General features: G+C 36.3%; 1 non-coding gene and 1 pseudogene across 1 annotated transcript; one reads left to right on the top strand and one right to left on the bottom strand.

Annotated features, from left to right (window-relative positions):
* The first annotated feature begins 987 nt into the window (after positions 1 to 987).
* Positions 988 to 11,571, top strand: LOC141714676 (putative DEAD-box ATP-dependent RNA helicase 29; annotated as a pseudogene).
* LOC141716255 (small nucleolar RNA R71) lies at positions 4,665 to 4,771 on the bottom strand. The gene has a single exon (XR_012572972.1). It is a non-coding gene; the product is annotated as a small nucleolar RNA R71 (small nucleolar RNA).
* Positions 11,572 to 25,824: the final 14,253 nt, after the last annotated feature.

Genomic DNA, 25,824 nt, shown 5'->3' with positions numbered 1-25,824 from the left:
CATTTAGAACTCTGTACAACGTATGACAGTTGTCAACATTACTGATTTTTTTTATATATTTGATTAATTAGCCTTACAATTTATTATATGTTCTAACAAAGTGCTTGATAATTGTACTCAATACCTGAGACAATAAGTAATAAACCTAAGACGATAAGTGATAAACAAGTAAGAATTAAGAAGTATAACTGTAACATGTACTTCTTGAATATCATTTTTTAGTAGATTGAGGCTGGGATGAGTTTATGAGGATAGATGCATTTGGAAGATAAATATGAGGTACTAAAGAGAAATGTTTTCTCTAAAGAATAAAATGAAATAGAAAAAATAATAGAAAAAAAAAGTTTGAGAAGGAATAGTGCACAAGGGAGCGCAAAGGCCCATCATGTAGAAGGGGGTTTAACGTAGTACGTATTTAACAAAACCCTACGTCTGTTGTATTCGTTAACCTGTAAATTAACACTTACATGCAAACTCTCACTCCTGGGTATTCTAGGAAGAACCCACACCGATACGGGGACACGGGATACGGGGATTCGTCAATTATTAAAGTATCCTGGATACGCGACACGGCAAAAAAAAGTTATAAAAATATAAAAAATATATTTATATGTATTTTATATATATAGATGTATGTATATATTTGATTGTATATATATAGGGTTATAAAAGATGAAGAGGGGAGGTTATAAAAGACAGAGATACACAAAATTAGGGTTAATATAAGATGATTTGAGTTTTAAAAAAAGATTTTGGGTTTTTTTAAGATGATTTTGGGGTTTTTTATATGGGCTGAGTCGGTGGGCCGTGTCGAACCCGTGTCGGTCGCGTGTCGGTTGACTTTTTTTGTCGACACGCCATGTGGCGTGTCGGACACGTACTCAGCCGTGTCGGTGCCGTGTCGCCGTGTCGGCCGTGTCCGACACACATACGGCATCATTTTTGGAGTGTCGTGCTTCCTAGTGTGTAGCTAATCAAACTCAAATAATGGCCATAACTTTCCAGTCGTCAGGTTTAAATCCAAGTATAATAAAAGGAATTGAACGAAAAGGATACGACGTTCCCACCCCAGTTCAACGCAAAACCATTCCGCTTATAAACTCTGGATCAGATGTTCTGGCCGTGGCTAGCAACGGTTCTGGCAAAACGGCGGCGTTTCTGTTACCCATGTTCGAGATGTTGCGGAATCATTCTCATCAAGCCGCTGGCCCCAGGGCTTTAATTTTGTCCCCCACTAGAGTTTCTGCGCTTCACACTTTTAAATCTGCTCAGGATTTTGGATTATTTACTGGTACCTATTTTATTAATTATTACTATTTATTTTCATTAACTCGTTTTTTTAACCCCATGTTTTTAATGGATGTGAATGATAATTCCTTGTTTCGGATAACACTAGGTAAAGATTCCTGTTTTTTAATGCAGATCTTCAAATTAGTTTATTAACACAAGGGGATAGTTTGGAAAGTCAATTTATAAAAGAGTTGGCGCTGAACCCTGATATCATTATTGCAACCCCTGATAGGCTCTTACACCATTTGTCGGAGGTTGAACATGTGTCATTGCGTAGTGTGGAGTACCTGGTTTTTTATGAAGCTGACTCTATTTTTAGCATGGGATTTGATGAGCAGCTGCATCAATTTTTCTCCCATTTAAATGACAATCGCCAAAACCTTGCTCTTCAGTGCAACTTTACCAAGTGCCCTTGTCGAATTTGCTAAAGCTAGTTTACGAGATCCTCATCTTGTTCTGCTTGATTTGGAGACTAAGATTAGCCCTAACTTGAAACTTTTCTTTTTCACTTTAAGGCAGGAAGAAAAACATGCTGCATTGTTGTACTTAATTGAGGAGATGATTAGTTCTGGTGAACATACGTTAATTTTTGTTTCCACAAAATATCATGTTGAGTTTCTCAATGTTCTTTTTGAAGAAAGGGGTATTCAGCCATCTGTTTGCTATGGTGATATGGACCAAGATGCTCGCAAGATGCATGTATCAAAGTTTAGGGCAAGAAAGAATATGCTGCTGATCGTGACTGATGTTGCAGCTAGGGGAATTGACATTCCTTTGCTTGATAATGTAATTAACTGGGATTTCCCATCTAGACCTAAGCTTTTTGTCCATCGAGTAGGACGAGCTGCAAGGGCTGGTCGAACTGGTACTGTATTTTCATTTGTCACTTCTGACGATATGCCTCATATTTTAGATCTTCATCTCTTTCTCTCAAAGCCAATCAGGGCTGCTCCAACTGAGGAGGAGGTTTCACATGATGTGAATAATCTCATGTCTAAAATTGATCAAGCAATTGCTAGTGGAGAAACTGTTTATGGGCGTTTCCCTCAGACAATACTTGATCATTACTCAGATGTGGTTCGGGTGTTACTGGATTCTTTTACTGAAATAGATGCATTGGAGAGGCCCTGTGCTAAAGCATTTTGTTTATATTACAAGAGAAAAGAAAAGCCTTCGGAGGAATCTGTTAAAAGAGAAAAGAAGTTTCCTCGTGATGGACTTCATCCTATATTCAAAAGTTTTCTAGGTCCGCTGGCCGTCCTTGAGCACTTGAAAGCATACACGTACCTTATATATGTTACTTACAGTTTTTTTGAAGTAATATTGCTTGGTATAATAACTTACTGAGGCTTCTAGTTAGTAATTGATAAGTGTATTTATATTCACTTGGAACGCTTCATTACAAGCTTAAATTGGTGTTTTGAACTCAATTTGTTGGTATTTTGATGTGTTTTGTGTTATTGCATTTCAGGTATTAGTTAACTGAAGAAAAGAGTTTTTAAAGGAATTATGATAAAAAGTGATCAGAATTGGAAGCCTAGGCCATTTTCAAGTTGTAGAGAATCTCGTTAGCTTCGCGTGGGCAGTTGAATCGCCTAATTCTGACGAGTAGAACTCAAGTTATGGCCAAAACAAGATTCATCAGAATTTTTTCCAAACAGGCTCCAGGCGCCCGCCTGGGAGCTGGGGCGGCCGCCCGGGAGCTGAGGCGCCCGCCCGGAGAGCTGAGACGGCCGCCCGAGGCGCGGCTGGTCGCCGATTTCGCTGAAAAAGCCTTTTTTGAGTGGAATTTGACGATTTTAAGGGTCCAGGTCCACTAGGGGCGTATATATACTTAAAAAAAGGTTTTCATCATCCAGGAAGATTGGGATACCAAGGAGAAGACCTAGAAGCACAGAACAACTCCGAAAAAGATCTTGTTTTCAACTTGTGATTCTTTGAATTAGTTGTAACTTTGGATGCTCGTTTTCATTCTTGTTGAACCTAGATCTCATTTATTCGTACTTTAATTATTATTCAGTTTATTAAGACCCTGTTTTATACCATACTTTCATTGGAACCCATGGTGACGATGAGTTCAATTATGGACTAATCGTTATCATGGGATTCTAGCGGATTTACTTATGGATTTCAATAGTTAATTATTTTGATATCTTGGTGTATGGTGATTGATTGATATCCTAGTATTGGTTGTGCTTATTCGTCTTATGTGCGTAGCTAACATATAAGATAGCGTGTTAATCTCTATTGAAGCGATAATGAATATAGAGGTTTAGAACTTGCCATGCTAGCATAGGTTCATGTATTGTATGCATGATTAGTGGGTAACTCTAACCGTTTTACTTGCCCTATGTAATCATTATGGATAACTTGTGCTTAAACCGTTATGTTGTCAAATTCTATAGACATATAGGGTCTCAATATAATTGGTGCATATTCAGCTTCTATCTCTTTTGTGGATGTCTGGTAGAATGGTACTGGTGCAACAAAAGTTGGCGTTTATCAGTTTAGTGTTATCTGATTAGTGTCATCACCATCACATGCTAAGGTTAAGTACGAAAAAGCTATTGAATGGAGTATTTAATGAAGTTAGGATCACATGTGTGTCATATATATTAATTCAACCTCAATTCTCTTAGTTAATGTTATTTAGTATAATCTCTTAGTTTGATAAAAACCCAATTTGTTATTTGTTTTAGCATTGAGCGATAACCATATATTGTTGTATGGGTGCATAAATTGAACTTAACCTAAACCAGTCTCTGTGGGAACGAATCTAATTTATATCTTATACTACTTGCGAACGCGTATACTTGCGTGAATATTAGCGTGTGTTTTTGCCCTAACAAGTTTTTGGCGCCTCTGCCGCGGACTCGGTGTTAATTTTTAGTTTATGTGCTTGTCATCAGTGGTTGTTAAATTTCACTGACTCGGATTCTTTTACTTTCACGGTTTATTTGTTTGTGTTTCAGGTACTCATTACAATGGGAGATCCAGCAGCACGAACGAAAGCCTTGATGGATTTTTCTCAACCCAAGAATAATGACATTCAATCTAGCATTGTCAGGCCAGCTATCACAGCTAATACCTTTGAGATCAAGCCTGACATAATTCAGTGGGTACAGAATTCAGTCCAGTTTGGGGGTTCTCCAACGGAAGATCCCAATACACACATTAGGGATTTCATAGAGATTTGCAACACCTTCAGGTTCAATGGTGTTTCTGAAGATGCTATTAAGCTGAGACTTTTCCCATTCTCTCTGAGGGACAAGGCTAAGAGCTGGTTACACTCTCTACCAGCTGGTTCGATTGCTACTTGGGAAGATCTTGCTCAAAAGTTTCTCACTAAATTCTTCCCTATGGCAAAGACAGCTGCATTCAGAAACGCTATTACTCAATTTGCGCAGCAAATGGGAGAATCTTTGTGTGAAGCTTGGGAGCGCTACAAGGAGATGCTTAGGAAGTGTCCTCATCATGGAATTCCTGATTGGATGATTATCACTTGTTTTTACAATGGGTTGGGAGCGCAGTCCAGACCCATGCTCGATGCAGCATCAGGCGGAACATTATGGGCAAAGAGCTATGAGGAAGCTTATGATCTAATTGAACTGATGGCTGCTAATGAATATCAGTATCCAACCCAGAGATGTCCACAGGGCAAGGTAGCAGGAGTTCTTGAAGTGGATACAGCTACGGCTATCACTGCTCAACTAAAGGCGTTGTCTATGAAGATCGATTCTCTGGCTAACTATGGTGTTAAGCAGATAATTAGTGTTTGTGAGTTGTGTGCAGGTCCGCATGTGACGGAACAATGCGCTATATCTAGTGACTCAGCTCAGTTTGTGAGCAACTTTCAGAGATCGCAGCAGCCAGTTCCTGCCACTTATTATCCTGACAATTAGAATTATCTTAACTTCAGCTGGAGCAACAATTAGAATACGATGCAACAGCCGTTCCAACAGTTTGGAGCAAAAAAATTCAACCCTCCTAGTTTTCAGCAACAATGTGCACCAAAACAACAACTCTAAATTCAACAACAAAATCATGATGCAGGTCTATCTTCGAATGAAAAATCTGAATTGGAGGAGTTGAGACTTATGTGCAAAAACCAGGCGCTTATATGCCAAAGCCAGGCTATTTCTATCAAGACTCTAGAGAACCAAATAGGGCAAATTGCTAATGCCTTATTAAATCGGCCAGCAAGAACGCTTCTTAGTGATACAGAAGCCAATCCAAGAAAGAGGGAAGTTGAAGAACATGTGAACGCCATCACCTTAAGGTCTAGAAATGTCGCAAGCCCCCAAATTTAGCAAGACGAAGAGCCTGAAAAATCTCAAGATTCAGAAAATGCAGTTGTGGCTGAAGAAGAAGTGTAGAAGGAAGCAGAGGTGGAACCAAAGAAGACTACTGTGGAACACACTCCTCCTGAGGGTAATACAGGGGAGAAACAGATCTATCCACCACCTCCTTTTCCTAAGAGGCTGCAGAAGAAAAGGCCGGATAAGCAGTTTGAGAAGTTTTTGGAGGTGTTCAAGAAACTTCATATCAACATACCTTTCACTGAAGCTCTTGAACAAATGCCTAGCTATGCGAGGTTTATGAAAGGTATTCTCTCTCGGAAAGTGAAGCTCGATGACTTAGAGACCGTTGTTCTAACGGAGGAATGTAGTGCTGTGCTGCAACAGAAGTTGCCTCCGAAGCTTAAAGATCCTGGAATCTTCACTATTCCTTGCACCATCGGAAACTTGTCGTTCGACAAGTGCTTATGTGATTTAGGAGCTAGCATCAATCTGATGCCCTTGTCTATCTTCAAGAAGCTTGGTCTGCCTGATCCGAAACCAACATACATGTCATTGCAACTAGCTGACCGTTCCATCGCTTATCCATGAGCTATAGTGGAGGATGTCTTGGTCAAGGTGGATAAACTCATCTTCCCTGTTGACTTTGTAATTCTTGATTTCGAGGAAGATAAGAAGATTCCCTTTATCTTGGGAAGACCATTCTTGGCTACAAGCCAAACTATGATCGATATGCAAAAAGGAGAGCTTTCGATGAAGGTTTACGATCAAAAGGTCACTTTTAATGTGTTCAAGGAAATAAAGTTACCCACAGCTAAAGAGGAGTGCTTTAAAGTAGAGCAACTGCAGGTTTTGAATGCACCTCCGTGGAAGAGGAAGTTGGATATGCCATTCGATTCTCTTGGGTTAGCAGAGCTGAAAATTTCTCAGGAATATTTTGAACCATTTATTAAAGAAGCTCCCACACTTGAGCTCAACCGAATGCCAGATCACTTGAGTTATGCATTCTTAGGTGCACCCCATGATAAGGGCTTGAGATATATTTTTGATGATGTAGAGAGTGGTTGGACGGATCTTCCAGTGCCTACAGAGGGTTCTTCTCATGCGTCACAGGTAGTTGATAGGACTTGTGTTGGTGATGAGCAGTACATGCGAGTGACTAGGCGTATGGAGGCCATGCACGACATTCACCATCATTTTACTGAAGATTTAACACACGCTTTCGGTATTATTTTCTGAGACACTAGTGGCGAGGTTGATTGGCCACCTGATCCTCCACCCGAAGAGGGTGATATTTACGACGACTAGGTATGCCTGAAATCCTTATTATTACCTTCAATGAGGACATTGAAAATTTTAAGTTTGGGGGTGATAATGTAAGGATTAGTAGTGTGTGTCCATATAGATTCATATAAATTCATATTGCATGTTTAGTTGTGGTTCATTCATATTTTTGCATGATTATTCATTTAGGACATATTTGTTTATTTTTATGTGATTTCATATAGTTGTATTTGCATGCATATTTAGCATGATCCCTTAAGATGAACTATGATATTTGATAAGTTGATGTTGATTTGTGTGTGGTGATAACGAATAGAGGGATGTTTAAGTCCTAATGAATTGATTTGCATGCCAGAAACAAATATTTTCACAAAGTCTTATTGGGTTTATTTTGATCTAGATCATGATCATACCCTTTTGTTGTTGAGATTTAATCACTTGGTTATATTTAGAATTTGTGATATTCTCATAATGACGTAAAAATACTGATTTTTTTATCTGGAGAAAAACTTGGATTTCATTGCTAGTTGTTGTAAGGCTAGGCGTCAAATGGCTAGTAGCCGGCTCATATTTTTATGAGTAGTCTAGGATTGAATGAGATGGAGCGAAACGCACTCATTCAGAAATTATTGAAAAAAAAGGAAAAAAAAAGAAAAAAAAGAAAAAAGAAAAGAAAAAAAAGTATGTGTTTATGCATAATTGATCAAGAGTGAGCACTTTAATACCCGAGTTATTAAGTTCTAGGGGACTTTGTGCCTAGTGACCTAAGACTTTTATAGTCTGTGATCGGCTAACCTAACGCTCACTACATGGGTATTATTGCATAAGTCTTTTGGGACCTCATTCATTGCACGGTCAAATAAGCATCTTTGCTATGTGTTCAATAATAGTGTGAATCCCTGTATAACTCTAGTAGAAAGGAGGTGTTGTGAGTCATAATGTGTTTATTGTCTATTCTGTTTATAAACTTTTGATTGTTTCGATGATAGATAAGTTATGGTTATTGATCTAGTATCGAGAGATATCTGTTAAGCATTCCACACACGCACGTTTCTGGTTTGTGAGTTGGTTTGTGGGATTTATTCGAGCTCTATTTAAAGTCATTGCATTCTTAGAGGCATTGGCTTATTCATTTGGTTATGTTATTCTGAGGGGATCGATCGCATTATCATTTAGTTGCATTCACGTAGTTGCATTCATGCAATAGGTTTGTTTTATAGTTTTGAGTCTGTTTATGCTTGAGGACAAGCATCGATTCAAGTTTGGGGGTGTGATAAATGGATTTTATATCCACTTGGAACGCTTCATTACAAGCTTAAATTGGTGTTTTGGACTCAAGTTGTTGGTATTTTGATGTATTTTTGTGTTATTGCATTTCAGGTATTAGTTAAATGAAGAAAAGAGTTTTTAAAGGAAATATGATAAAAGGTATCAGAATTGGAAGCCTAGGCCATTGTCAAGTTGTAGAGAATCTCGTTAGCTTCGTGTGGGCAGTTGAATCGCCTAATTCTGACGAGTAGAACTCAAGTTATGGCCAAAATAATTTTCATCAGAATTTTTTCCAGACAGGCTCCAGGCGCCCTCCTGGGAGCTGGGGCGGCCGCCCGGGAGCTGAGGCGCCCGCCCGGAGACTGAGGTGACCGCCTGAGGCGCGGCTGATCGCTGATTTCGCTGAAAAAGCCTTTTTCAAGTGGAATTTGACGATTTTAAGGGTCCAGGTCCACTAAGGGCGTATATATACTTATAAAAAAAGGTTTTCATCATCCAGGAAGATTGGGATACCAAGGAGAAGACCTAGAAGCACATAACAACTCCGAAAAAGAAGATCTTGTTTTTAACTTGTGGTTCTTTGAATTAGTTGTAACTTTTGATGCTCGTTTTCATTCTTGTTGAACCTAGATCTCATTTATTCGTACTTTAATTATTATTCAGTTTATTAAGACCTTGTTTTATACCATGCTTTCATTGGAACCCATGGTGACGATGAGTTCAATTATGGGCTAATCGTTATCATGGGATTCTAGAGGATTTACTTATGGATTTCAATAGTTAATTATTTTGATATCTTGGTGTATGGTGATTGATTGATATCCTAGTATTGGTTGTTCTTATTCGTCTTATGTGCGTAGCTAACATATAAGATATCGTGTTAATCTATTGAATCGACAGTGAATATAGAGGTTTATAACTTTCCATGCTAGCATATGTTCATGTATTGTATGCATGATTAGTGGGTAACTCTAACCGTTTTTTGCCCTATGTAATCACTATGGATAACTTGTGCTTAAACCGTTATGTTGTCAAATTCTATAGATATATAGGGTCTCAATATAATTGGTGCCTATTCAACTTCTATCTCTTTTGTGGATGTCTGGTAGAATGGTACTCGTGCAACGAAAGTTGGCGTTTATCAGTTTAGTGTTATCTGATTAGTGTCATCACCATCACATGCTAAGGTTAAGAACGAAGAGGCTATTGCACGAAGTATTTAGTGAAGTTAGGATCCCATGTTTGTCATATATATTAATTCAACCTCAATTCTCTTAGTTAATGTTATTTTGTATAATCTCTTAGTTTAATAAAAACTCAATATGTTATTTGTCTTAGTATTGAGCGATAACCATACATTGTTGCATAGGTGCATAAATTGAACTTAACCTAAACTAGTCTTTGTGGAAACGAATCTGATTTATATCTTATACTATTTGTGAACGCGTATAATTGCGTGAATATTAGCGCGTGATTTCGCTCTAACAGTAATAATCAGTCTGTTGTATACTAGATCCAAGCAGACCATCTTGGAAGCTGAAGGTGATGTTGCTAAATCAAAGCATGGAAAAGTAAGGTTTACATTGGTCGTTATGAATTACGTTGGTGATTTTAAATTTTAAATGTGCAACATGAACTTATTGTAGTTTATGCATACATATGTTCTTTTTAGTGGGTTCTCGTTGAGTTTACTTTGGTCTCAAAAATATAAAATATTGTAATTCAATTTCTAGTAGGAAATTTATCCCATGTATTATTAAATGAAGCTATGTTTTCCTGAAGCTATGTTTTCCTCTGTATAAATTAGTGTAGTGGTTTACTGATCTATTAAACAATACATTCTTACATCCACCATCTGTTGTGTTTGTTTGGGAGGATTTTAGTTCCCTTTCTATTTTTGTTGGGATTTGGGGTAAACCGTCAACCTCTCCTTACCAAGAGAAGAGGGGGCTATTCACTCTGAGGATTTTGGCTCCTTTCCTACACTGTTCTTTTAGAGTTGTCTGTGAGCAGGAACACAAGGCCTACACTAATTAAATGACTGTTTTGTCATATTATGTGATATACATTGAGGTTAATGTGTTCAAGAGAGGAAGGGAAGTGTTGTACGACACAGGCACAAATTAATCTTAGAATTGTCTTTGAGCAGGAACCCAATGTTTGTTCTAATTGGAAATGACTTATAGACATTAGATATCTAGTGCATTGTGATGTTATGTGATTGCAGGAGGATCTTGAAGCAATGAAATGAAAAAGAGCAGTTCATGAGCAGATCATTAGTCAAGAACATCAGAAACGCTCCAGAGAGCTCGCTAAAAAGGTATGCTGCGATGTTATAAACATATAAGTTGACATTTTGACTTTATTAGCATACAAGGAACTTTGTTTTATATATATATATATATATATAATCTTGTTTTGTATTCTTAGAGCAACTTACAAAACATCTGTATCAGACTGGTAAGTACTTGAGGGAGCTGCTCTGATAGGCTTGCAAATGCTGAAAATTTAGACATTAGTATTTTGTCTCCGAATCTTCCTAGGGTTCAGTTTTAAAACCGTAAGTTAAGATGATCATATTCAGAAACCCTTGGCTTTCAAATAGATTGTTTGTCGTGTGCAACTGTGCAAGTGCCTCATAGCAGTGTCTGATATCTAATTCATCCTGTTTTGTAGAGAACGGTTATATATGATCAACTTTAAGATATATCCGAAGTGTCAGCTGATGTTAAAATACCTTCACTTAAGTTGATATTTTGAGTTGTCAAATTGTGAAGCTGAATAAGAACATGTCCAATGTAATAAAAAGTTTTCTAGATCTATGTGACGTTATTGACCTACCTTTTTGCATGTGTTTAGGATGATAAAATGGACGATGACATGAATGATGAAACAGAAAACTCTCTTTAGGCTGGCAATGAGAAAAAGAAAGGTTTGTCCTTAGTTACCTGTTTATTGCATATTTCAGTCTTACGTAATATGTAATTTTAGGGCTTGTTCGGCCCTTTTTTAATGGGAAGGAAGTGATTAGCAGGTAAATTATTTCATCTCATTTTTGGAGTGAAAGATTGTCAAATTTGCATTCACTAACATTTACTTTTATTTTTTTTAAAAACTCTGAAGTACGATTACGGAAAGAAGTGAAATTACTTTACTTAACCTTCACTTGTTTTCCTTCCTTTTTAAAACTTGGGAGTAAGGGGTTAATGAAGTTGAGCCAACAAATGTTCTTTCCTTAATACTGGCTTCTATATTGAAGATGTATCTTTTCGTTGCATTTCTAGTTAGATGTTCTAATACTATAAAATGTGATACAGGATACTTTTAAGAGAAGAAAAAGATGGTGAAATGGCTGATATTAGGATTTAGGAGAAAAGAAGAATGTGAAGGTTGAAAGGTCCAGAAAAGTGTTTACTATAGTAACAATATCTTCAAATTAGAAATTCTTTGTTTATTATTTTAATTACAAAACTTGATATATTTTAAGTTCCCTTTGGTATTTAGATGTTTTAATTTTTTATTGTTTTGATATTATTGTTTTAGAAATTTAAATAACAAAGACCACCTAATTTCAATCTATTTGACAAAATTAGTCAGTATTCTCTGAATTTAAGTTGGAAATTCACAAAAAATGCACTAAATTTGGTACGAACATATGAAAATCTACAATTTTGACAGAAATTTTTAATTTTTTTTGATGCTCTAGTTTTGGCACTCAAATTAAAAATATAAAAATTTAAACTTCCAAATTTTAACAATAGAATTTTAGTTCTCTAGCCGTAAAGCAAAATATTTTTGACACTAAAATTCGTAATTTTTAAAAAATCAACATATAGTTAAAAATTGATATGAAAAAACCTAACTTTTCAATCTTTTGACACTAAAATAATAATTTCGAATATTAGGAACTACATTTTAAAAATTAGAATTTGATGCGGGGAAAACAAATTCTCAATTTCTAAAAACTTATCCCTAAGCCGCAGTTCTTCTTTCTTCTTCTTTACTTAACCGTCTGGAGCTTTACCCGCGGAAAGCCTCAAACTTATTCTTTTCATTTGTTTTTAGTTTTTTTTCTTTTTATAATCAAATTCCATTAAAATAAAGGCACACACTACTTAGATACAAAGGTAGTACTTACATACAAAGGTGATTTTAGCTTCGTGAAACCTATTGATATGGAAAATAAAGTGTTTAGTTATAGAAGTTACATGTCGATCCACAAAAATTACGAATTTTTAAAATCCTAATTAACAATTTAAATCAGGCAAAATAAATAATAAAATTTGAGATGAAATTTGTTTAACCTAATTAGCACATAATAAATAATATGAAAAATATAGAAATCTGAATCCGTCAATCAATCACAATTAATAAACCCGCCCTAAAATTAATGCTCTTTTCTTCATAAAAATATCGTATATCAATTAACGAGACAAGCATATACTATTAAATTTATTATCTAACAATAACCCATCAAAATTTCATGGAGCAAGCATAAACTAGGAAAAATAAATCCGGTAACAATAATATATCAAAATCATTTTATCAATTGAACAATTAAGTACCAAGAAAAATCGCGAGAATCAAATAATTGGAACGAAAAGATATCAAAATAATTAAATTAATTTAATCTTCATTCTAGGGAAAAAATTTAACTACACATGATAAAAAGATGAGTAAAACAAATAACTAATAAAAAGCATTGAAGGGAAGTTGATTTTGAAATTGATGAATTTATTATGAGAATGAGGAAACAACTGAGGCAATTTATACAAAGGCTAAACATTATTACTTTAATATCTCTGTAATTTTTAGAATTCGATTAATAAAGAATAATAGAATAAAAAGGAATAAAATGAGATAAGGATTAGGATTTAAAATTGGATTAGAGTAATGGGCCTAAAATTTGGATCAGATTCTAATATGGATAATTTGTAGGTTAAGATATAGGGTTTTGTATTGTTATAAATCATATTCGTCTTCATCGCTTTTTGTATTAAAATTCGTAGGGCTTTTAGCCATAAAAATTAGTAGTCTTGTAAAATTCGTAGAAAATTTATCGTAAGTCAGAATTCGTTGATTCTGGACTTTTCGGAAAGGTCTTTTCGTTCTCTACAATTTTTTTGCTTCGTGTTTTCTAAGATAACGTCGTTTAAAGGGTCAAAAAAGCTATATTCAGATCTGGTCATGTTTTGAGTTTACTTTTTGACCTAATTTTATTTTCGGAAAAGTTTTGATACTCTGATTTTTGAATTTTGTATAAGATATAAGAATTCTGTTTCGAACTGCATAAGAAATAAGATACGAGAATCTTTTGAAACCCAGTCTCTACATTTTCGAACTTGTTCGTAATTTACGCTATAGTTCCGGAACTAGACTTAGATACCCTTATTAGGCGCACAAGTGTACAACTTTAGATACATATTAAGGGCGCGTAATGATTGAACTTTAGATACCGTCCACTGGCAAAGTGTGGTATATAAGAATAAGAATTAGATGTCAGCTACTGGCAAAGTGTGGCCATAGAACAAGACTGTGATATTTATAATAATTATCGTTTCGTTCTGTTTTATTCTGTTCTTATCTGTTATAAAATCCGCCATGTTCTGTTTTAAATTCTGAATTTTAAAATATAAAATTTTGGGTCGGATTTATTTTAGAAAATACTTAACAAAATTATTATTGTTTTGAGAAAAATTGTTTTATTAAAACACCCATTGACTTCCGGTTAAATAATTAGTCAATTTGTATTTGCTGAGCTGTATAGCTCATTCCTTACAATTTCAGGTTTCGTCTAAGATTCGAGTTGATTAGCATTGGAGTTCGAGGACTTAGAATTGGAGTAGATTGACTTTTGGACTTCCGTTAGCTGCGCGTTTGTAATAGACACCTTTGTAATTGAATTTCGATTAGTAAATTGTATTTTATTTTAGTTTCGATTTTAGAATAAATAGTCCGGAAGTGCGGACTGTTACAATTGGTATCAAGAGCAGGTTGTCCTTCAGAGTGTATGTGATATGAGATTAGTACATTCTCTAGGATGCGTTTCTGTGGACCATAGTTTAAGTTTACCGTGTAGGAGATTACCGGGCATAGACCTATAGGATTATTGTGAATTTGGGGACCAAATTCTTTTTAAAGAGGGTAATATTTAATATCCCGTAATTTTTAAAATTCAATTAATAAAAGAATAATAGAATAAAAAGGATTAAAATTAGATAAGGATTAGGATTTAAAATTGGATTAGAGTAATAGGTCTAAAATTTGGATCAGATTCTAATATGGATAATTTGTAGGTTAAGATATAGAGTTTTGTATCATTGTAAATACATCATATTCGTCTTCCTCGCGTTTTGTATTAAAATTCGTAGGGCTTTTAGCCATAAAAATTAGCAGTCTTGTAAAATTCGTAAAAAAATCATCGTAAGTCAGAATTCGTCGATTCTGGACTTTTGGAAAGGTCTTTTCGTTCTCTACAACTTTTGTGCTTCGTGTTTTCGAACATAACGTCTTTTAAACGGTTAAAAAGGCTATATTCAAAGTTGGTCAGGTTTTGAGGTAAGTACTTTTTGACCTAATATTATTTTCGAAAAAGTTTTGATACTCTGATTTTCGAATTTCGTATAAGATATAAGAATTCTGTTTCAAACTGTATAAGAAATAAGATACGAGAATATTTTGAAACCCAGTCTCTACGTTTTCGAACATATTCGTAATTTACGCTATAGTTCCGGAACTAGCCTTTGATGCCCTTATTAGGCGCACAAGTGTGCAACTTTAGATACCTATTAAGGGTGCGTAATTATTGAACTTTAGATGTCGTCCACTGGAAAAGTGTGGTATATAAGAATAAGAATAATAATTAGATGTCGGCTACTGGCAAAGTGTGGTCGTAGATCAAGACTGTGGTATTTATAAGAATTATCGTTTCATTCTATTTTATTCTGTTCTGATCTGTTATAAAATTTGCCATGTTCTGTTTTAAATTCTGAATTTTAAAATATAAAACTTTTAGTTGGATTTATTTTAGAAAATACTTTACAAAATTATTATTGTTTTGATAAAAATCATTTTATTAAAACACCCATTGATTTCCGGTTAAATAGTTAGTCAATTTGCATTTGTTGGGCTGTATAGCTCATTCCTTACAATTTCAGGTTTAGTCTAAGATTCGAGTTGGTTAGCATTGGAGTTCGAGGACTTAGAATTGGAGTAGATTGACTTTTGGATTTATGTTAGTTGCGTGTTTGTAATAGACACCTTTGTAATTGAATTTCGATTAGTAAATTATATTTTATTTTAGTTTCGATTTTAGAATTAATAGTCCGGAAGTGCGGGCTGTTGTAATTACGGTTTCTACTAACTTCTCACACACAATCAGGGTAAGATATGATCAAAGGTAAATCACACATGATTAATATTACTATTAATACCAACACATGCAGGATTTTGCATGCATCTACTATGATCTTGCTGATGGACATGCACCCGATAAGAAATTTGACAATCAACTGTTTCCCCCCTAAGCATGCTTAGAAATGACCACCATCTTCAAATGCTTTGTTTCTATCTCAACTAAAATTCAATGATTTTCATATTTATCATCCATACACACTCTTGTTTCTGAGCATCCCTTCTTTTTCTAGATTTGCAATCTCAGAATTAAATATCTTATCTATGTGTACCAAATTAATGTTATGAACCATATCTTCCATCTCCTTCCAGCTATTAGCAAAATCTAGTACATAACGAAAGTGGTTAGGATTATTTACCAGCTATCTTGAGACTAAGAGAATAATAATTTGTTTCGATTTGAATGGGCTTTGCAATATTTGGCCCAAAAAAAAGTTTCCAAGGGGCTTGAATTGGGCTAGAAAAATAAATTTGGTTGCAAGAGTTCTTGAGATGAGGATCCCCCCAATTCCAGCAGTTATGACTCCATCACTACTACTTTTTCAAGCCCCATCAAGAAACCCCAAAAACTCAGATGAACCAAGCTAGAATTCTAAAATTTTCCTTTTGAATAACACAATATTGTTGGTCAGGACTGTATGACGATTAATAACTCAAATGTCTGTGTTATTCCCAGTGGACTAATAATGAGATTTACAGAAGGGGGGTTGAATGTAAATCTCAAAACTTTTTCAAGTTTTGAGCAGTTTCTAAGGCTAAGTGTTTTAGAGAGCAAATGTGTGAATTGCTTGAAGCTAATACAGACAGATATATATTCAAACACAAATGTAAAGAACACAAAGAACTTAAAAACTTTTCTGGTGGATTTGTTGTTCCACAAGAGATGTGTTATTTCAGAAAATCTGTGATTTAAAGAATTAAATCACAGCTGCATCCTAGTACAAACTAGATGATTTTCTCTTTGGATTTTTCTAAACAGCTCTGGAAAATTCACACTCTAATTACTAGCTGCTACTTGGTTTATATACCACCAAGTTTAAAAATGAAGACAAAACTGTAAAATATAATTAAAAGATTCTTCACATGTTTCTTCTTCATTTCTCTATCCAATGCAATTTAGGTTTAGCTATGAATCTTTGAATACTTCCTTGTTTACACCAGAATGGAAATGCTGCATTTTCTTGATTCCTCCTAGAGGCTGCCACATTCCAGTTTGTCTCTGTCAACCCATGTGCCTCTGTCAGCTTATGAATTGTCACTATCAACTGCTATTTGAACTAAACATCCGTTGAAGCTTTCATCCATTGATGACTTTATCCGTTGAAGCTTTATCCGTTGATGCATTTATCCGTTGAAGCTTTATCCGTTGATGCATTAGCAGTTGAAGATTTATCCGTTGAAGCACTCATCCGTTGATGGATGTTATCCGTTAAAGCTTTAGAGACATCCGTTGAAGCTTTGTTTCTCATCCGTTGAAGGCCTTTAATATTAGTTGATACTACTTCACTTATACAAAGTTACAAGGCATGAAATATTTACAATTAGCCCTCCTATTTGCATATCCACTAGTAGTCAACATGACTGATAATTTCCCACAACATCTAAGAATTACAACTTAAATACAGAGAATGAAATGTGCTACAATACTAAACTTATTTCTAAGTAAAGCTACTCCTTCAACGGATAGCGAAAATGGTCTTATCCGTTGAGGCTACAAACACTAGATTTCTACTTAAGTGTTTTGTTTAACTTATCATCAAACTAATACACATATTCCTAACAATCTCCCCATATTTATGTCTACTAGAACTATAGGCATAAATTTGGGTTTAACTTGATGATAACAAAACACTTATCAAACATAAGAACTGAAATAAAGTAGATATTCAAAAGTGCTGCAAAAATGTGTATACTGAGATAGAATTGAAGAATTACATTGTTTCCAAGGGTGCTCCTTTAGCCTGAGTAGATTAATTTCTTTTCATTTGATCCCTTGTTTTCTTCCCTAGCCTCCTGTCATTCTCCTCTATTTGGAGTTGGAGTTGTCTGTAGAATTCAGCTTCATCTTCTTCATTGATGTCCAACTTAGATTGCATATCCTTGAGAGTTTCATTACTGGCAATCTTGAGCTGATCTTCAAGTCTGAAAAATCTTCTGACTCCTTTATTGTCTCTGAACTCCATCAACCAATGAGGAGATTTATGAACTGTAATTCCTCTCTCTTGGATGAGTAATGTTCTAGGCAAGGCATTGGGCTCCCACCAAGTTTTCCTTATGCTGGCAATCTTGTTGAGAATCTCAGTTTTGGCAGTCCTGGTAAAGCTAGAATCCCTTTTTATGGCTGAGTAGACTCTAACCAAGGTAGAATAGCCTTCATTCAGAATTCTGTAAAGAGGCCAAGTCCTTTCCCCACTTCCTTTATATTTGAACACTAGTCTTTCTTGAAGCTGTCTATAGGCATTTATTCCCCTTACTTCCTCCAGCTCATCCAGATAGAGTTCAATGTCTGAAAATTCCTTTATGTTACAAATGTTAACATAATCATCCTTTGAGGCTTGTGGCTTAGGCTTAGGCTTAGGCTTCTGAGTGAATTTGATTGAGGTTAGAGGAGGTGTTGATTTGATTTTTCTTTTCTATTTCTTTGATGGTGGAGAAGTGGTTAAGAAGGTGGGCAATTTGATGGTGTCCCAATCAATTGGCTCCTCCTAAGGAGTGATTGTTTCACCATGGATGTTTATGAAGGGGTCAAGCACAATGGGTTCAGGAATAGAAGGTAGTGGTTTGGAATTTGATTGGGTTTCTTCAGTTTCATCTACCATCTTCCTTTTTGCATTGGCCTTCTTTATGTTCCCTTTCTGCCATTCCTTTCTTTCCTTACTACTTTCTTCCACATCATCACTAAGCATGTCCCCCATACCTACATATTTACCCTTGTCTTCAATTTCTTTCTTTTCTTCAACTTGACTTGACTTTAGCTGTTTTTTAAGCTTTGCTTGTGCTCTTTTGTCAGCCTTTAGCTTTTTAGCTTCTTCCTTCAACCTTCTGGCTTCTTCCCTCTTGGCTATTGAGAATTTGGGATGTCCTTGTATCACACAGATACTCTTTCCCTCTCTAAAGATAATAGCCATGTTCATCCTTTCAACCACATCCTTGGTCTCCTTGTGCTTCATGATATTACCACCCAAAACCTTGTCTTCATCAGGCTTTGGAAGAGGAAAATCCACTTCTTTAAACTGAGCAAGGCTTAGAGGGTTCTTTGTAGAGTCCTTATTGGATCTGTTGTTGGGCTTGAGAACCATAGGTTTTAGATTCTTGGAAGAAGTCTCTCCAACCTTATTCCTCCTTACTGGCTTGAGCTCCATAATGATTGGCTCTACCTTTGTGCTATGATTCACAGATTGTGATTTTGAAGTTGTAGGACCAAAAATTTGTTGCATCCTTTCATCAAATTTCCTCCTTTGCTCTTTGACTTTCATCTCAGCTGCTGCTATCTGGATTAGATCAATTCCATCAAGCTTTCCTTTGATTTGAAGTGTTGGAGAAGTGGTAATGGAAGGAATTAGCACTTTAGATATTTGAACTTTTATTGATGGCTCTCCTTCCCCTTCCCCTTTATTCTCCCCCTTTTTGTTATCATCAAGGATAGGGGTCAAGCCTTGTGCTTTTGCCAGCTGCAATAGTAGATTTGTCTGAGATTGTTGATTTTGAAGAATGGTGACCACAGAGTTTTCAATGACTTGAACTCTGTTTTCCAACTTGGCCAGCCTCTTGTCAGCATCAGATTCTCTCCTCAATCTCAGCAACAAATCTTGCATTGTACCATAAGGCATGACTGAATCCAACTTCTCAGAATTGTAGGATTTCAGATCAGCAATATCCTTTTTGAGTTCATCCACACTCAAATTCTGTCTGATGTGCTGCAGCTGCAGGAGATGCAGAGAGTCTAGATGAGCTTGAAGAATAGCCTTGGTACCAGCATCTGTAGTCTCCTGAAGGGCCTTTTGAATAGCCATAACTTGCTTGACCAAAGCTACACCAAACTATCCTGGTGTAGATTTCTTTGTCCATGCCCATTCAGGTAAATCTGGAACATAACTTGGACCTGCATCTCCCCCTAAGTTCATGTTCCCATCCAAAGAAATAGAGTCATCATCATTAGAATTTACTTCAAATTCTTCATATGGCTCACCAGCTTGAGAAGGTATCCTATTAACAGCAGCTTTATCTCTTTGAAGAGAGTCTGAAGTGTGCACTATATTCAAAGTCTGCTCTGCCTCCACATTGCCCTGAGCAGCCAACAGTTGATAGGCTGAAACAGGATGAGTAAAAGTGTCAGCATCCAAGGAAATGTTATCAATTTCAGCTTTGTAATGTTGCTAAAATTGTCTTCCCTTTTCAGCATCATCCACAATCATTGACTGACTAGCAATGGCTGGATCCACCCTTATAGCTTCTGTACCTGTTTTTCTCTCATTTTCTCTATATTCTTGCATCAGGGGCTCCCCCTGGCTCACACACACCCTCACACCCTCACCCTCACCTACTAAGGTGGCACTCCCCTTACTCACTTTTGCCATGCTGGAAGAAATAGCATGCATATTTTGACTCTCAACCTCTCCTTTTGCTTGGGAGCAACCCAGCCTCTCACTCAAATTATCACTCCCTTCCCTCAATCCTAGAAGTGATTGTACAGTAACCATGTCTTCTACAGTTGGAATTGAATCGGTTATATGTGTAGAGACCATCAACGGATAGGGAGTATCCGTTGAAGTGGAAACTGATGATATCAACGGATAACTGCTGTTAAGCTTATCCGTCGAAGAACAGCCACTTTTCAACGGATGAGAGATATCCGTTGAAGAAGGAAAAGATGTAGATTTTGAAAGTGACATAATTGTTGAATCTGTGTGAATTGATTTTAAGTGAGCTGACACAGATTCTTCAACTAAGTCTGAAAGAATTGGCTGATGATCCAACAAATCATCTAAAAGATGATGATCACCAGGATTTGAGTGGGGCTCCTCCCTGAGTTTTAAAGAGGGAGAATCAGGAATTAATGTGAATATCATATCCACATCCAGAGATGGTGATGGAGAATTTGGTGATTGATGTGTGTCTATTATGAGAGAATGGGGCTGTGACTCCACATTTGCTGGAGCCACATCAATCTGAATTTGAGAAGGCAAAGATACATGTGGATGTATCTGTGCAGTGTGTGCCTCCTGTGTTAAAACTAGGGTTTTAGCCTTCTTTCTTCTTGAAAAGGTTTTGATAGGTGAATGTGTGGCTTCAGTGTCCCTCCCTCGTTTGTTCTGTGTCCCTGGTTGGGGACTATTTTCAATAGCTGCATCATTTTGGGAGGATGCAACTAGGGATATGTTTGACTCCTTTTGAACCACCACAGTCTTTTGAGAAACTGTGGCTTGGATGGCTAGGGTACCACTCACCTCTCCCACCTTATCTTGGGGGGTTTCTTGATGTTCACCACTCCCCTCACCACTCACACCCTATTCACTCCCTTCAGGGTTTATGGTAGTTGTTACAACTGTTGTCTTTTGAGAAACAACAGAGGTGGTTTTCTTTGACCTGTGTTTTGGAATTTTAGCTTTGGTGGCTTTGGTAGGAATCTGTTGGGATAAAAACACAGATTCCATTGCCACACTAGAAGGCAAAGAGACAATGGGGTTGGAAGAAGTAGGAGTTGCAGAAGTATTTACCTCACTTACCTGAGGTGCATTCATTATTTGCAAATATACCAATGACACCTGACTGTTGAGGTTAATTCTCATAAGGTCTGGAAGGACCCTTTTCTCTTGTGCCCATCATTTTAGTTTATTGCTCTCATTAGTTATGACAAAACATTCAGCAACATGGTTAGCCAATAACATAAAGAATCTAGCATAGTAGATGTTATGAGGTCTATTAGCTTTGTTACCTAACCTGGAACCTAATTCTAGCATGACATAGTTGCTAAAATTAAAGTACCTATCAGAAACTAGCATATAGAGCATATTAACAAGAGATGAAGTTATGGCATCAAAATTGCTAATCTTCCCAGAGAAAGCCTTGATAAAGGCATCTCCAAGAAAACTCCACTCTTTCCTAAGGCTCTTTCTTCTAATGCTCCCTAAACTAGTAGAATCAAAAGAATAGCCTATGGAATCTAACGTAGCAGATACATCATTATCAGTGTGTGGTGTCATGGCATTATTTTCAAGTAGCTTAAGGCAAGACGGTATATCATCACAGTTAATACAGCAATCCTTACCTTTGAGAGAGAAAGCAATGGTCATATCTGTGGAGTTGAACTCTGCAGTTGTCCAAATCTCCTCAATTACCTCACAATAGATAGTTGGGGCTTTCAGCATTGCATAGCTTAGTTTGCAGTTCTTGATGAAGTCCATCATCTTGTGATAATCAGAGTAGGCTTCATTCTTTTCCACCAAGGCTACGAAATAGTTCTTTTCATAAACAAAACCAGACTGAGACATAATCTTGACTACTGGTGCCATTGTTGTGAGTAGAGTTTGCAGAGAAAAGATTGAGAGTTTTGGGAGAGAAAGAGAGTAAAAATTGCAAGAAAGCGTAAAGTGAAAATAAGAATTCAATGGGCTTTTATACTTTCTCAAATTAAAATGTAAATAAAATGAGTAAATGATACTTTTAAGTAAATTACAGCCGTTTGAGAATAAAGAAAACTGTAGAAATTCTGAAAACTGCCTTTAATACAAATACATACAACTATATACATATGTATCAACGGTTAAGTAAACGAATCAACGGCTGTGACTCACTTAAAGTAACTGATGTGACACTTCAACGGATGAGGTAAATAGTTATCCGTTGAAGATTAACACTATTTTTATCCGTTGAAGGATAAAATTACCAGAAATGTATTTGTCTTTCAATGGATAATGAACATCCGTTGATAGAACAATTTTGGCTTTCAACGGATAGGGAATATCCATTGATAGAATAAACTTAACTTAAAGCCAACTTTGTTCTTGCCACAAATTCATTTCAGGCTTCAAAGCAGATTATAATGAGGATATGTATTTATGAGTAATTAAGCATACCTAGCTCACTTACTAATCTTGTGAATGTTGATTCATCAAGTGGCTTGGTAAATATGTCTGCAATCTGCTTTTCACTTGGAACAAAATGAAGTTCCACTGTACCTTTCATCACATGTTCCCTTATGAAGTGGTATTTGATGTCAATGTGCTTGGTTCTTGAGTGCTGTACTGGATTTTCAGTAATGGCAATGGCACTTGTGTTGTCACAGAATATAGGAATTTTGACAACAATTAGTCCATAGTCAAATAGTTGATTCCTCATCCACGGTATCTGTGAACAATAACTACTAGCAGCAATGTACTCAGCTTCAGCTGTTGATGTTGAAACAGAATTTTGCTTCTTGCTGAACCATGACACAAGCTTATTCCCTAGAAATTGACAGGTGCCAGTTGTGCTTTTCCTGTCTATTTTGCAACCTGCATAATCTGCATCTGAGTAGCCAATTAGATCAAAACCAGACTCTCTAGGGTACCAAATTCCTAGATTTGGAGTCCCTTTGAGATATCTGAAAATCCTTTTAATAGCCACTAAGTGAGACTCTTTAGGGTCAGCTTGAAATCTAGCACAGAGATATGTAGAAAACATTATATCAGGTCTACTAGCAGTTAAATATAAAAGTGAGCCAACCATGCCTCTATAACTTGAAATGTCTACAGACTTTTCAGCCTTGTTTAATTCAAGCTTGGTGGCAGTGGCCATGGGAGTTTTTGCAGATGAACAATCCATTAAGTCAAACTTCTTTAAAAGATCATAAATATATTTAGTTTGACTAATGAAAATTCCACCACTAACTTGTTTATCTTGTAAACCAAGAAAATAAGTTAGCTTTCCCATCATGCTCATTTCATATTTACTTTGCATTAACTTAGCAAACTTTTTACAAAGCTTATCATCTGTAGAACCAAATATAATATCATCTACATAAATTTGAACAAGTATTGTAGAGCCATTAACATTTCTAAAGAAAAGAGTTTTGTCAACAGTACCTCTTGTGAAGTGATTATCTAGAAGAAATTTTGACAAAGTCTCATACCAGGCTCTAGGTGCTTGCTTTAGTCCATAGAATGCTTTCAACAGATAATACACTTAGTCTGGAAAATTTGGATCTTCAAATCCTGGGGGTTGGCTAACATAAACTTCTTCCTCCAATTCTCCATTCAGAAATGCACTCTTGACATCCATTTGATAGACTTTGAAATTGGCATGGGCTGCATAGGCTAGAAAGATTCTGATGGCTTCAAGTCTGGCAACTGGAGCAAATGTCTCATCAAAATCTATTCCCTCTTGTTGAGAATAACCTTTAGCAACCAATCTGGCTTTATTCCTTATGACAATGCCATTTTCATCCATCTTGTTTCTGAACACCCATTTTGTGTCAATAGAAGTCTTGTTCTTTGGCTTGGGTACCAGCTTCCATACTTTGTTCCTTTCAAATTGGTTTAGCTCCTCTTGCATTGCTAAAATCCAATCTGGATCCAATAGAGCTTCTTCCACTCTCTTAGTTCCTCCTGTGATAGAAAGCTACTATACAGACATTCATCTTGAGTAGCTCTTCTAGTTTGTACTTTAGATGTAGCATCACCAATGATCAGTTCAAAAGGGTGATTCTTGGTCCATTTCCTTTGAGGTGGTAGATTAGCTCTAGATGAGGTTGCCTCAGTATTGTCATGATGTGAGCTAGAGTGTTGATTGGTTGAAACTCCCCTTGAGTTGCTGATCCTTTGAAAGGAATTGGGAGTTCTATCAATTGATGAAGTGAAATGATTATCCGTTGACAGACTGTGATCAACGGATGCTTCATTATGAACTTCAACGGATGATGCACTTTGTCTTTCAACGGATGCTGCATTGCTTCTATCAACGGAAGCTGAATTATGACTTTCAACGGATGCAGCATTCTGTGCATTATCCAAAGGCAGATTTTGAGTTCTTTTTGAGGTGCCTTCTTCATCATTCTCATCTTTACTATCATCACAATATATCTCAATGTTATCAAATTTGAGTCCTTCGTGATGTCCCTCATCTGTTAGTCCATCAATCTTTTTATCATCAAACACAACATGCACAGATTTCATGACAATGTTGGTTCTTAGATTGTAGACCCTATATGATTTTCCAGCAGAATAACCAACAAATATTCCTTCATCAGCCTTTGCATCAAACTTCCCTTTATGATCAGGTTGATTCCTTAGAATGTAGCATTTGCAACAAAGACATGCAGAAAGTTTAAAGTTGGTTTTCTTCTCTTGAACAATTGATAGGGAGTCATGCCTTTTGCCTGATTAATTAGAGAAATATTCTGAGTGTAACATGCACAGTTAACAGCCTCAGCCCAAAAGTATGTTGGGAGTTTTGACTCTTCAAGCATTGTTCTTGCAGCTTCAATTAGTGATCTGTTTTTCCTTTTCACCACACCATTTTGTTGTGGAGTCCTTGGAGATGAGAACTCATGCATGATCCCATTTTCTTCACAGAACAACTTCATGGTTGAATTCTTGAACTCAGTTCCATTGTCACTCCTGATATTCCTTACTTTGAAATCTGGATAATTGTTGACTTGCTTGATATGATTGATAATGATTTCACTAGCTTCATCCTTTGATCCAAGAAAGTAAGTCCATGAAAACTTTGAGAAATCATCTACAATCACTAGGCAATATCTTTTCCTTGAAATTGACAATACATTGACTGGTCCAAAAAGATCCATGTGTAGCAGTTGTAATGGCTCATCAATTGCTGATTCAAGCTTCTTACTGAATGATGCTTTCTTTTGCTTTCCTTTCTGACAAGCATCACACAGTCCATCCCTTGTGAATTCCATTAGAGGGATTCCTCTAACTAAGTCCTTTTTGACTAGATCATTCATTGTCTTGAAATTCAAATGGGACAGCTTCTTGTGCCATAGCCAACTTTCATCTGGACTTGCTTTGCTGAGAAGACAAGTAATTGATTCTGAATCTGTAGAGTTGAAGTCAGCTAAGTACACATTCCCTTTTCTAACTCCAGTTAGAACCACTTTGTTGTCCTTCTTACTTGTGACAACACAGACTTCAGAATTGAAGGAAACAGTATTCCCTCTGTCATATAGTTGACTGGTGCTCAATAGATTGTGTTTGAGACCATCAACTAATGCAACTTCATCAATGATGACATTTTCTTTTGAAATCAAGCCATATCCCATAGTGAACCCTTT

This window comes from Apium graveolens, chromosome 3, assembly GCF_009905375.1.
Source record: "Apium graveolens cultivar Ventura chromosome 3, ASM990537v1, whole genome shotgun sequence".
Classification (NCBI taxonomy): domain Eukaryota; kingdom Viridiplantae; phylum Streptophyta; class Magnoliopsida; order Apiales; family Apiaceae; genus Apium; species Apium graveolens.
Note: the sequence above shows the minus strand (reverse complement) of the source record. Positions and strands in the feature narration are given on the sequence as shown.